Source organism: Furipterus horrens, unplaced genomic scaffold (genome assembly GCF_987537825.1).
Source record: "Furipterus horrens unplaced genomic scaffold, mFurHor1.1.pri manual_scaffold_1, whole genome shotgun sequence".
NCBI lineage: Eukaryota > Metazoa > Chordata > Mammalia > Chiroptera > Furipteridae > Furipterus > Furipterus horrens.
The window spans coordinates 93108387-93121484 of NW_028327171.1; the positions used below are offsets into that span (position 1 = coordinate 93108387).

At 39.6% G+C, this 13098-nt stretch overlaps 1 pseudogene; it reads right to left on the reverse strand.

The window, feature by feature from the left end:
* Window positions 1–2410: 2410 nt before the first annotated feature.
* Window positions 2411–2978, reverse strand: LOC150021497 (ubiquitin-conjugating enzyme E2 C pseudogene; annotated as a pseudogene).
* Window positions 2979–13098: the final 10120 nt, after the last annotated feature.

Here is a 13098-nt window from a genome sequence, read left to right on the forward strand (position 1 = left end):
CTCTCCATAAACTTCTAAGATTCTGGTGGGTTGTGTGGTGATGTATTCATCTTGCTGTGCCCTAGATAAGCCTTTCTTGCCCTCTGTGTATGGGGGCCAGTTTTAGATTTCACCCAGGAAGTTTGCCAACCAACATTCCCTTGCTATAGCAAGGTCTGAAGGAATAGCTTTTGCTTTTCTTATTTGGTTGATCTTGGTCTATTTCCACAAACATGTGTTGCATTCATACTATTTGGAAGACTCTTTGGGATAACTTGCAAAGTAAAATAAAAAATGATAAATATTATTTGCTATGATACTTCCTATATATTTTATATTACTTTAAGTTCTCTACTGAGGTTTTGAAATTCTCTCTGATGCAGGTAGTACAAAAATCTTATTTGAAGCCAGTCAGTTCTGAAGATGACAAAAAATCAATATGAGATAGCTGCAAATAAACCTTGAAAAACCTCAAACAGCCTAAGTCGGAATTTTAATAAAAGTATTTACACAATGATTTTAGTTGTACAGGAGATAAGAAAATTGAAGTATAAAAAGCCTGGGACTATAAAAACAAAGTATCTTATCTAAAAGACATGTTTTTTTGTTAAAGCTAAAAGGTCTTCAGAAATTTCCTAAATTTGAAGCAACCTTTGTCAATAGTCCTTCCCATACACACACCACCCCCTAACCCCACCACCAGAAAGGAATGGAGTAAGTGCTGCAGGCTAGCTGGAGCATTAAAATGTCATTAGATTCTAGGTAGATTAATGTTTATGCTAATACTTTACACAGTGAGATTGGGAACTGGGCCTTCTCCTCTGCTACTCAAAAGTGGGCTGTGCAGGTGGACTTGGACTGTGGATCAGGAGTGGGGAATAGCAGTTGGGATAGGGCAGAGATATTATATTTGATTTTATAATAAAGTTCTTAGTTCAGTGGTTGAAACCCAAGGCATAATTTAGAAGTAACTGGTAACATTTCTCTCTGGGAATGCTGTAAAAGAAATCAATCATTTGATAAACTGATAATTTTTATAGGGGACCACAAATGATCTTTTGAGTTTCTTCCAGTTTGAAGGATTCCGATTTGCTTTCATTCCTGATGCCTAGTCATATCATCTTTTTCTATTAGTAGTTCTATAATGTTTAAAACAAACATTTAAATATAAGTAAACATATTCAAAAGTGCTGGGGGGGGCGGGGGAGACACAGGCTGTGAAAGAGTCTACAAAGAGAAGAAAGTGTAGAGCAAAGCTTGTATTCACTCTCCAAGAAAGGAGAGGGGCGTGGTGTGGGGAGATACACCCGATTTGATGGGTGGGAGCTTTGAGCTTTTATTGAATTATAATTGGATTATAAAAGGGTGGGAGGATTGCTTTTGTGTGGCCCTTGGGCTGATGGGGCATTGTAACAGGAGGCTGCAGTTTGTTCCAATGTTATCTTCTGCCTGTGGCTGTAGGGAGGGGTGAGTTCTGTTCTTGCTTTCCAGTAATTTCCAGTCCTGGGGAGATAAGCTCAGGAGAATAAAATGGCAGTCTTGTTTAACAAGGTCATAGGCCTGCTCTGCAAAGGGTGTCATGATAGCAAATGGTGCTGACTTTATCCTTTCAAAAAGCGTTATTAATACAAGCTAATTTTTCTCTCTCCCAGAATAGTTGCTTACAAAAAGCAAATCAACATGCAGAGTATAAAGATGAAGGGCTTTGAAGCCAGGCAGACTTGGATTTGACTGTCTACTCCACTTGAATATAATGATTAGTACTAATAGGTTTTTGGGTTTGTTAGCCTTGCATTTGTGTTTGACAAACTTTAGAGCCTCTCTATACCCCATTTCCATCATCTTTTAAAATGATATAAAAATGTTTATCTCCCAAAGAGTTTGGTGAAAATTTACTCTAAAGGACACAGAATTGATCAAAGCAAACAGTAGAAGAGAAATCTAGTTTCTTTATATCTCTCAACCCCAATCTTTTGTTTTTACAAATGCTGGACTGATTTTTGTGGGAGTCCAGAACAAGTCACCCCAAGATGTGCCTCTGTGGTATGCATATTACTTTGAGTTAAAGGCAACTTTAGCCACAGGCTCAGGAGAGATCTGGCCCTCAACTCTAAATACCTAGAAGAAATTGTACTAGAAGCCTTGCCCATAAGAGGTTATCAGAGATTACCTTTTTGACCCACCCACAAGGCAGGGCAAGTTTATATTACTAACTAAACATCTGTTCTTATCCTGCAATGACCCTTTGAAGCCCCAAGTCACCTTATCTTATCTCTAGCTCAGAATGTCTTATATACCTAGATCCCCCTTTCTATCTCTGAACCTCTCCTGCATGTGGTGTCTCTGACTCTCTTGTATGCAGGGTTCCCATACATATGTATGTATTAAATTTGGTTGTTTTCTCTCTCTCCCTCTCTTTTTTTTTTATAGTTATTTAATATGTTCATCACAGGGGTTCAACCAGAGACTTAACTTAAAAAACAGATACAAAACAAACATGACACTACAACTGTAGATACAGAGTCATATATAGAAATCAAGGCAAGACAGCACAAGGAGAGAGGCCGGGCAGCCCGGGTCAGGGTTCTTGGCTGGAGACCTGCTTTGCGTAGGTTTCCTGCACGCACTTCTGAAAGGCAATGGGGTCTTTCCAGAGCTCGGCAGCATGTGTGTTCAAGGGGCTATCGATGTCGGGTTCTCCTAGCAGGCTCTGGATGGAGAGCAGGATGGTCCTGACGTCATACAGGGCAGACCACTTGTCCTTCAGGATGTCCAGGCAGATGTTACCCTGGGTGTCCACATTGGGGTGGTAGCAGGGCGTGAGGAATTTCACCGTGGGCGCGTTGTATGGGTAGCCACTGGGGAACTCAAGGGACAGCTTGTATCTCAGGTCTTCGTATACTGTGCCAGCTGCTCCATGGGTGGTTCCTATCCACTTGAAAAGGTTGTCGGATTCAGGGAAGGCAGAAATTCCTTTGTCGCCAGATCATGAGCGTCATCAGCTCCTGCTGTAATCTCTTGCCCACGGGTCCCGGGCAGCGCCCCCGCTGGGCTCGCCTCCTTTAGGAGCGGTGGCGAAGCCGGCGGCAGCTGGGTCGCGGTTCTGGGAAGCTATCCGGGCAGCGCTTCCAAGGACACAGGAACTCGGAGAACACGACTGTAACTGCCTGGCTGTTTTCTCTTAATAAGCTCCCTAGACCAACCAGGAGAACCTTGAGGGTGGAGAAAAGTTTGTTCCTCCACACTTTCAAACCATATCTGGTGAGTTCAAGTTCCGAATATCAGTTGTCTCCATTATATTATAATTAGGGCCTAATGACCCTTTATGCTTTGGGAAACTCACACTTGGTGTGGTTTGGCTTTTTGTATTTTTATTGCAATTTTCTTGTCCTTTCTACTGACCAGCAAAATTGAGAAGAGATGGCAGCACCTGGTTATATGTCTTATATCCCTAACTAACCCACTGGTCAAAATATAAGCGTGTTCATAATGGGTTATTCTGAGAAATAAGGCAACATTGCTTTTTGTTCTAGGATCCCCACCCCTCCACATATCCACTGAGAGACACTTCCTGTCACGGCTATGGAACTTAGTAGGCCATGAGTTTCCAGCTTTCTTCCGTGATGAAGCTAATTAAGCAAGAGCAATAGAGAAAGCAGTCTCCCCCACCTCCCGAAGTTACCTCTTAATTAAAACCATTCCCATTTTGTGAATAACTGAATTAAACCTGTTGATAACCGTGAGTGCCTGCTTGTAAAGACATGGGAATTAGCATCTTAAGCACTGGTCCATTTCCTTGGTGTTAATGTATAGCTACTTATCTGCTTTATCACAACATGAAGTTCCGTACAGTCCATCTAGCACAGGCACTATCTGTGAAGGGTTTCAGCTTGAATCATGACTCCCTGAGGCTCAATTCTTTTGGTATTTGATTAAATGTGCATAGTACAGACAGAAGCTTTGTTTGGGGCTTCAAAAAGAGCCAATCTTTTGGCATCGTTAAAATATACAGAACAAAGGGAGGGGGAGGTGCGTCTGGGTCAGCAAGGTGAAGGGATTAAACAAAAACAAAAAACTCGTAGACACAGACAACAGTTTGATGATTACCACAGGGAGAGGGAGGTGGGAGGAGGTAGAAGAGGGTAAAAGGGGGGATAAATGGTGATGGAAGGAGACGACTTGGGGTGGTGAACACATGATACAATATACAGATGATGTGTTATAGAATTGTACACCTAAAGCCTATATCATTTTATTAACCAATGTCACCCCAATAAATTCAATAAAAATGTAAAAATAAAATGTCCAGAATATTTGAATAAATTCAGCTGCACTGCAATTTGCTCATGTAAGGTATTCTATGCACCCTAAGTAACAACAACAGCTTGGAGAGACTGTAATGGTCCCTCTTTAATTTTGTTTCTGACACCTGGCAATATTTAGAACTATAAATAGAGTAGCAGGGAGAGAGAAAGAAAAGCGGAAGAGGTTTCCTGTTGCTGTCTCAACACATAGAATAAGAAGGTCTTTAAAGAAAGAAACAAAACATCACATCTGGAAAAAAAAATAGGGGCCCGTTCTACTGAGGCACAAGCTACCACAGGGTCTAGTAGTGTATTGTAGTTTAAATATCTTGATTTTTGATAGGATTTGTGGGACTCCCGATAATTATGGTGAAGTTGCAGGAAACTGCTTAATCTTTTCAGGATTAAAACCCAGTTGTAAAGCTGTAGGACTCATGGATATAAAACTAGAGGGAAGAAGGAATTTTTTCTGTTAGGTTTTCCATTCCAATGATCCATTATTAGAGAAGGCAGAGGGGACTGGCAAAGAGGGGGGTGGTAAAGGAAGAAGGGAGATACAGGGTCTTGATTGGGTCCTGGGAAAGGATCTAATTATATTGTCAGCAAAGTAACCTATAGCCAGAGATCATTCTAGAAACTGTTCAGTAAATACACTGTTATGCTTATGACCAGGCAGACAAAAATGGAATCTCTGCCTGTGTATCAGGCTGCTTTCTTAGCTATCCCTCTTTGAGAAATCTAGGATTCTATGCAGGCAGAAAATATCACTTTTTAGTAGTCTAGCAATCTTTTAGCAGATGTAAAGGTGTAAAGAGCATAAAATGAGAAGGTTAAGCAGACTGGGTTCCAAGTTCAGCCCCATTTCCACTAGCCTCATGATCTCAGATGTATTACTTGGGTTTCCCAAGCCTTGGTTTCCAAAGTCAGCCACTTCCAGATACACTGTGATAATTAAATGAAATGATCCCTGGCAAAAGCCTTGTGGAATGCCGATACTTAATCAGAGTTGCTTCTTCTCCACTGGAATGCAAAAAGGCACTTGTTTATTTGCCAGACAAATGGACCTAAGTATAATTTTTTTGTTTCATTATTTTAACATTGCTGTTATGCTAGTAGGAAAAAAAAATTACAGTACTATGTTCTTTACCTCAGGGGAAGGCTCTTATTATCTCAAATTTAAGAGAAAGTTTAACTATACACAGGTCTGAAACAGTATCTATAGCCAGGTTTCTAATCCTTATTTTTTACCAAAGGATTCTAAGAGATTTGAGAATACTATCCAGCTATTTTAATGGTGTTTTCAAGAGTGTGAATTAACTTATACTACATGCAGCCCCTTCTTTTCATGCTAGAATTGAAAAATCGAACATGTTTTTCCCTGGGGATTATAGGATTACTTTTCATAACCTATTATAAGACCTAAGAAACTCATAAATGTTAAATAATGATGTCTAATGTGATTTTTTTTAAAGTATATTTTAATGATTATGCTATCACAGTTTTCCCAATTTTTTCCCCTTTGCCCACCTCTGCCCGGTACCTCCCTTTCCTTCAGCAACCCCTCCTCCCTCCATTAGTTCATGTTCAAGGGTCATGCATATAAGTTCTTTGGCTTCTCCATTTCCTATACTATTCTTAACTTCTCCCTGTCTATTTTGTACCAACCAATTCTGCTTCTTAATCCCTGAACCATTTCCCCATTTCTCCCTCTTCTCCCTCATAGCCGATAACTCTCCAAATGATCCCCATACCTATGATTCTGTTCCTATTGTGGTTTGCTTAGTTGGATTTTGTTTTTATTTTTTAGATTCAGTTGTTGATAGTTGTGAGTGTGTTGTCATTTTAGTGTTCATAGTTTTGATCTTGTTTTTCTTAGGTAAGTCCCTTTGACATTTCCTATAATAATGGCTTGGTGATGATGAACTCTAGCTTTTCCTTGTCTAGAAAGCACTTCATCTGCCCTTCCATTCCAAATGATAGCTTTGCTGGATAGAGTAATCTTGGTTGTAGGTCCTTGCTTTTCATCACTTTCAATACTTTTTGCAAGTCCTTTCTTGCCAGCAAAGTTTCTTTTGAGAAATCAACTGACAATCTTATAAGAACTCCTTTGTAGGTAACTGTCTTCTTTGCTCTTGCTGTTTTCAAGATACTCTCTTTATCTTTTTAAACTTTGGCATTTTAATATGTGTCTTGGTGTGGTCTTCTTTGAGTCTAGCTTGTTTCGGACTCTCTGTGCTTCCTGGACTTGTATGTCTATTCCCTTCACCAAATTAGGGAGGTTTTCCTTCATTATTTTTCCAACTAAGTTTTCAATTTCTTGCTTTTCATCTTCTTCTGGCGCCACTATGACTCAGATATTGGCATGTTTAAATTTGTCCCAGAGGTTCCTAAGCCACTCCTTATTTTATTTTTTCAGTTATTGTTTCTTCATTCTGTACTGGTTCACTGTTTATTTCTTCTTTATGTTCCAAATTGTTGATTTAAACCCTGGTTTCCTCCCTTTCACAATTGGTTTCATTTGGTTTTTTTCTTTATTTTATTTAGTATAGCCTTCACTTCTTCCCTTATGCATTTGCCTTAATCATGTCTGTCAAGTTGGTGAGCATCATTATCACCAGTGTTTTGAGCTCTGTGCCTGTTAGGTTGGCTATCTCCTCCTCACTTATTTCTCCCACTGAAACCTTGATGTACTTTCTCTTTTGGGCCGTACTTCTCTGTCACCTCATCTTGACAAGCTCCTGTGTTTGTTTGCCTCTGTGTTTTAGGTAGAGCTGTCATACCTGCTACATTGCGAGGGGAGGAGTCTTAGGTATTCATCCATTTCACTGCCCTGTGACGCTGTATGTGGGGGAGGGGCTTGAGAGAGAACAATGCCACTTGCTCAGCACTTGTCTCTTTTCCAGGCACTTCTCCTGCTTCCTGTGTGGGACTCGTGCCTCTCTTACTGTTGCCCTGGTTAGGGTTCCCAGAGTGGGTGGGTGTGTGGATGTTCTAGGACTGTGGGGGCCCTTTAAACAAAAGGACTCTGCTGAGAGACTGGCAATTTCTTCCACTGTCCCAACCCCCACTTGTTTTCACAGTCACAAGCAATGAGTCTTTATTTTCCTGGCACTGGATCCCTGAGCCATGAAGTCTGGCCTGGGACTGGGATCATAACCCACATGTCCCTCCTTGCTTTTATAATGTGTGACTTCTCTTTCCAATGGCCAGCCACAGGCATTGCCTTGCTGCCAACACTGCTGCTGCCTCCACAACTGCTACATTGCATCCTTTCTACCCCAGCTCTACCCCTACTTCCTGTCTGGATGAGTATTGCTTTGTTATATCTTTGTTTGTTGGCCTTCCATGCAGTTCAATTTTCTGGTAGTTCTGGTTGTGTTTTGTTTTGAGGCAGATGTGATCCTTCTTATGGTTGTGGAAGGAGAATAAACCTGTCTACTTATGCCTCCATCTTGGCTGGAAATTCCTTTTTCGTGTTGTTAACAAAAACATATTAAACTGTGAATTCCCAACTTTCTCTCTTGTAGTCATTTATTCTTATAATTTAGTCCAGTAGGAAAAAAAAAAAAAAGAAAGGTTCACAGCATCTTATATTTTCAAGTTGTCAAACAAAACCAAATTGACCCATCATATCCTTGTTAAACAAATCTATACCATTTCCTCTGCATGTCGTCCAACCTGAACAGTATTGCTGAATAGCAAGTTGAGGTCCCACTGCTGCTACCCTCTGGACAAAATTCTGGAGCCAAAGGTTTGGTGACAAAAGGAGTCTTTATTCAAAAGCAATCACTTACACCTATCAAGTCACCACTTTCATTACTTAAAGTGTCAATTAAGGCTAAATTCTAACACCTGGTTTCTCCTATCATTTCCCCTAGTTTTTGGTTATTTATTTTATTCCTATAGGATTATTTTATAAACTAAAACAACATAAGATATAAAAGTTACATAATTTTGGAAGAATGGCAGGCTTCTGCCTCAGAGGTAATCCCCTCCTAAACACCCAAACATTAAACCTGCGACCCTCTGCCAGGCCAGTCTGATCCTAGACTGTGCCTGGGGTTCTTTCCCATACAAAATACCTTCCATTGGGAAATGCAGACAGCTGTGGCACCATTATCTAGGCATCCTCAAGGAAGAAAGAGAGCCCAAGAGCCAGAGCCAGCCCGTGGCCTGAAAGCCCTTCTTTTATTTCAGATCTTCTCACCTATAATTCCATATGCTCTGGATGCATTCAGCTTCTCAGCCAATCCTGTCCCAGATTGCTTCCCATTGCCTCAGCAAACTCCTCCTATGGCCCTGCCTACTTCTCCTCAGTGGTCTTAATCAGATTTCTCTGTATCAATAGGACTCCTCCTTCTATTGACCTAGCTTTCATCTATTAACCTCTGACAGAAGCCTCCACACTGGTTTGAAGTTCGGTTGCCTAAAATTAAATCTTTTCTTGTTTTTCAGTAGGAGAATATAGATTTTGTGTGTTACAGTGCTTAGCAAGTAGAGTAACAGTGCAGCCATATCAAAACCAAAGGAAGTGATTTTCCTACTGATACTTAACAGAAGCAAAGTAAAGTTTATAACCATATGTTATAAATTTTAAGTCACGTATTTTCACATTTTAACATTTGAAAAATGTTGACAGTATTACGTATGTTCCCCATTTCTTCCCTTCTTTGCTCACCTCCACCAAGCCACCACCCCCAGTCCCATGGCCTTCATCACACTATTGTCTGTGTCCATGGGCTATGCATATATGTTCTTTGTCTTTCTACCTTCTTTTATCCAGCCCCCCCTCACCCTGTCCAATGTACCCATGCCTGTGTTCTGTTTTGTTTGTCAGTTTATTTTGTTTGAAACGTGAATGTGAATTACAATCTAGGGCAGCAGTCCCCAACCTTTTTGGCAGCAGGGACTAGTTTTGTGGAAGATGATTTTTCCACAGCAGGTGGGAGAGGGAATAGGAGGTGGAGTTCAGGTGGTAATGCTTGTTTCCTGCTGTGCAGCCAGTTTCCACAGACCATGCCAGCCCGTGGCTGGGGGTTGGGGACCCTTGATCTAGAGTATCTTATAATAACTGTCAAAACTGGGAAGGGGTGGGGGTGATGCAGGGAGGCAGACATGACCTTGTTACCATTGCTGGAACATGAGAGTCCTAGTTGTTTATTTCTTGGTGGCATGACTCTAAAACTGCAACTTTATAAAGTTTCAATCAACAAAACATTTCAGGAACATTTCAGAAAGACTCTAAGTCAGTCCTACAGGTGGTTTGAAAACCACACATTTATACTTTATGATAAGATTGGAAAAGCCTTCAAGAGATCATAGTGGGCTATTCATTTGCTATGATGGCAAAATATGTGGAAAAATATGGGCATCAATGAAACTGAGTTGAAAAGCGATTCAGATGTCAGCCTCTGAATGTGAAATATTAGAAATACCTTGACTGATTTATTTTACTTACATTTTTCTTTCTATACATGTAAGCACAAGAATGATATATAATAGAAATTTATGTCTAAATAAATCCAAGAAAGGTCTTTCAATAGTGAGAAAATAAAAATTCTAAGTGATAGAAAAACATTTTGTCATTTCTTAGTGGGTGATTACTTTCCTTTGTTTTTCTTATTGGTGGACAATGGTGAGCTATATTATTGATGGAACCTTAGACCTAATGTGAAACAGTATTCTTCTTCTTGGGAGTATGTGTGTTAGTCTGTGGATTATTTTCTTGAAGAGACTTAAAAACCCCAAGCATGGGTGAGTGTGGCTCAGTTGGTTGGGAGTCATCCTGCAAACTGAAATGAAAGGTCACTGGTCAATCTCCTGTCAGGGCACATGCCTGGGTTGTACATTCAGTCCCCTTTCAGGGCACAAAAGTTTGAGAAGCAACTGATCAATGTTTCTCACGTTGATGTTTCTCTCTTTTCCTTCCTTCCCTTGCTCTAAAAATCTTAAAAGAAGAGAGATTTAAAAACTCAAAATTTCACATTCAGTTAGTTTAATATGCATATATGCTAATTACCATAAGCTATTAAAATATAAATGTTATATATAACATTGACTTTATGCATGGCACAAAATTTTATCACTTTTGATAGGTATAATGAGAAGGTATTAATAAAGTTATCTCTAGATTACTCTTTTCATCACCTGCTAGATCATTACAGGTTGTCTTTATAGTGGGGGATACATCATGGAAAAAAATATGAAAATTTTCAATTTAAGTGGGTTATAGGTTATATAAAACAATTTCTGCTTGAACAGAAGTTTTACTGAATATGTAAAACCTATAGCGAATATTTGACAACATTCATTCATTCAAAAATATTTATTGTCCTCTATTCATGGTACTTTTGGGGACACAGCAGTAAAGACTTGTCACTGAGGAGCTTAGATTCTAACAGGATAGATGACAAATAAGGTAAACAAGTACTTTTTTTCTTTTTTTTCCAGCTTTATTGAGATATCATTGGCATACAACATTGTAAGTTTAAGGTATACAACTTGATGACTTGGTGCATGTATATATCAGGAGATGATTATCACAATAAGGTTAATTAACATATCCATCACCAAACATAGTTATAATTTTGTGTGTGGTGAGAATTTTTAAGATTTAGTCTGTCAACAGACTTTAAATATACAATACAGTATTGTTAACTATAGTTATGATGCTGTATATTAATTAGATCCCCAAAAGTTATTCATTTCTATCTGGAAGTTCGTGTCTTTTGACCAACACCTCACCATTTCCTTTACCCCTAATCTCTGGCAACCACTATTCTACTTGTAATTCTATGAGTTTGACTTTCTTTTTTCAAGGTCCCACATATAAGTGAAATCATACAGTATTTGTCTTTTTCTGTCTAACTTAATTCACTCACCAAAATACTCTTAAGTTCCATCCATATTGTCCCAACTGGCAGGATGTCCTTTTTATGGTTGAATAATATTCCACTTGTGTGTGTGTGTGTGTGTGTGTGTGTGACATTTTATAGCTAAAATACACACACACACATATACATATACATGCACAAAAGGTCTGTCTAGAAAATGTTCAGCCATTGTTAATATAACAAGTATGGTTTGTGTGATATTGATGGAACCTGGCAGCCAAGGAGAGTGGTTGAAATGTGCATACATGAACAATGACAATTTCACTATAATAGTCAAGAGGGTGGTAGATGGCACTGAGTGGCCATGTGTACTGTGTGGCCACCTCATTCAAAATGATAGAGGGAGTAGAACAATGAATCTGCATCAAATTTTGCATTAAGTTTCAACATTCCTCCCTTTGTGGAAACTACTCAGACAATTCAGAAGGCTTTCAGGGATGATACAATGAGTACAATGCAAATAAATATGTGGCACAAACTTTTCAAAGATGGTTGAGAATCTGTTGAAAGAGATCCACATTCTGGAAGGCCTGCAACAAGCAGAACCCCTGAGAACATTGAGTACGTGTAGGGGCTGCAATCCACAAAGATCAGCAACTGACAGTGTGAGAAGTAGGAGCTGATTTGGGGATTCCAAAAATTACTGTGCCCAAGATTTTGATGCAGGGTCGTGGCAGGAAACGTGTTGTGGCAAAATTTGTTCTGTGGCTTCTGCTACCAGAGCAGAAGGAACATTGTGCTGCAGTTGTTAATGACTTGATTTCAAACTGCTACCAATGAACCAGATTTCCTCAAGAAGGTTATAACTTTGAAGGGGACTGAGGCATCATTGTCTTATATACAATGTTTTTTTGTATCTTGTATCTTCCTCAATAAATGTCTCTATTATTCATATTACATGGCTGGACACATTCTGGACATTCATTCATCTGTTGCTTGACACTTAGGTTTTTCCCATGTCTTGGCTAGTGTGACTAATGCTGCAATAAACATTGGGGTGCAGATACAGATATCTTTTTAAGATTAAACAAGTAAATTTTATTGTATGATAACTAATAAGCACAAAGGGAAAGTATTAAGAGGGAAAGACGTTACAAAGTTTGGGGAAGAGTTCAAAATTATAGATGAAGTGGCCAGGGAAGTCCTTTCTGAGAAAGCGCCTTAAGAGCAGAGCCCTGAAGAAAGTGAGGAATCTATCCATGTGGATATATGAGAGAAGTACATCTAAGCAGAAAAATAAACAACAGGCACAAAAAACCAGAAGCGGAAATGTGCCTGGTGTTTTCTAGGAGTGAGAAGAGGCCAGAGGAGTTAGCATCTGGTGAACAAATCCAAACACGTCCGACTTGGTCAGGGAAGTAAATGAGCAGAGCAGCTCATGTGGGTATTGTAGTTCAGAAAAATACCTTGGCCCTTCCCTGTGAGTGAGATGGGTGGAAATGCATCATGGTCTGACTAGTATTTTATGTGGAGGTCCTGGCTCTTGGGTTGAGAATGGACTGGAAGTGATAGATAGGGGTTTGTATAATCCAGGTGAGAGCTATAATGACTTTAACTCAGATAGTTGTAAGAATGTATTGAAAATCCAATTTCTGGGTATATTTTGAAGTGCACTATCATGATTTACTGAACTGGATGTAGGGTGAGAAAAACATGAATTCAATGATTAAGATTTCTGGCTGGAGCAACTGAAGAAGAGCTGGCATTTATAAAGGATAACAGTGGGAATATTGTACAAGGAGTAGAATCAGGGGGAAAGGGTGAGGTAATTCTGGATGTTAAATTTGAAGTGAACATCTGTAGAGGAGTATCAGATAGGGAGCTGGATACACAAATGTGGAATTAAGACAGATATTAATGTGAAAGTCATTAGCATATAGGTGGGACTGAGTGACATCACCAAGGGAGTGTCAACTTGGTGT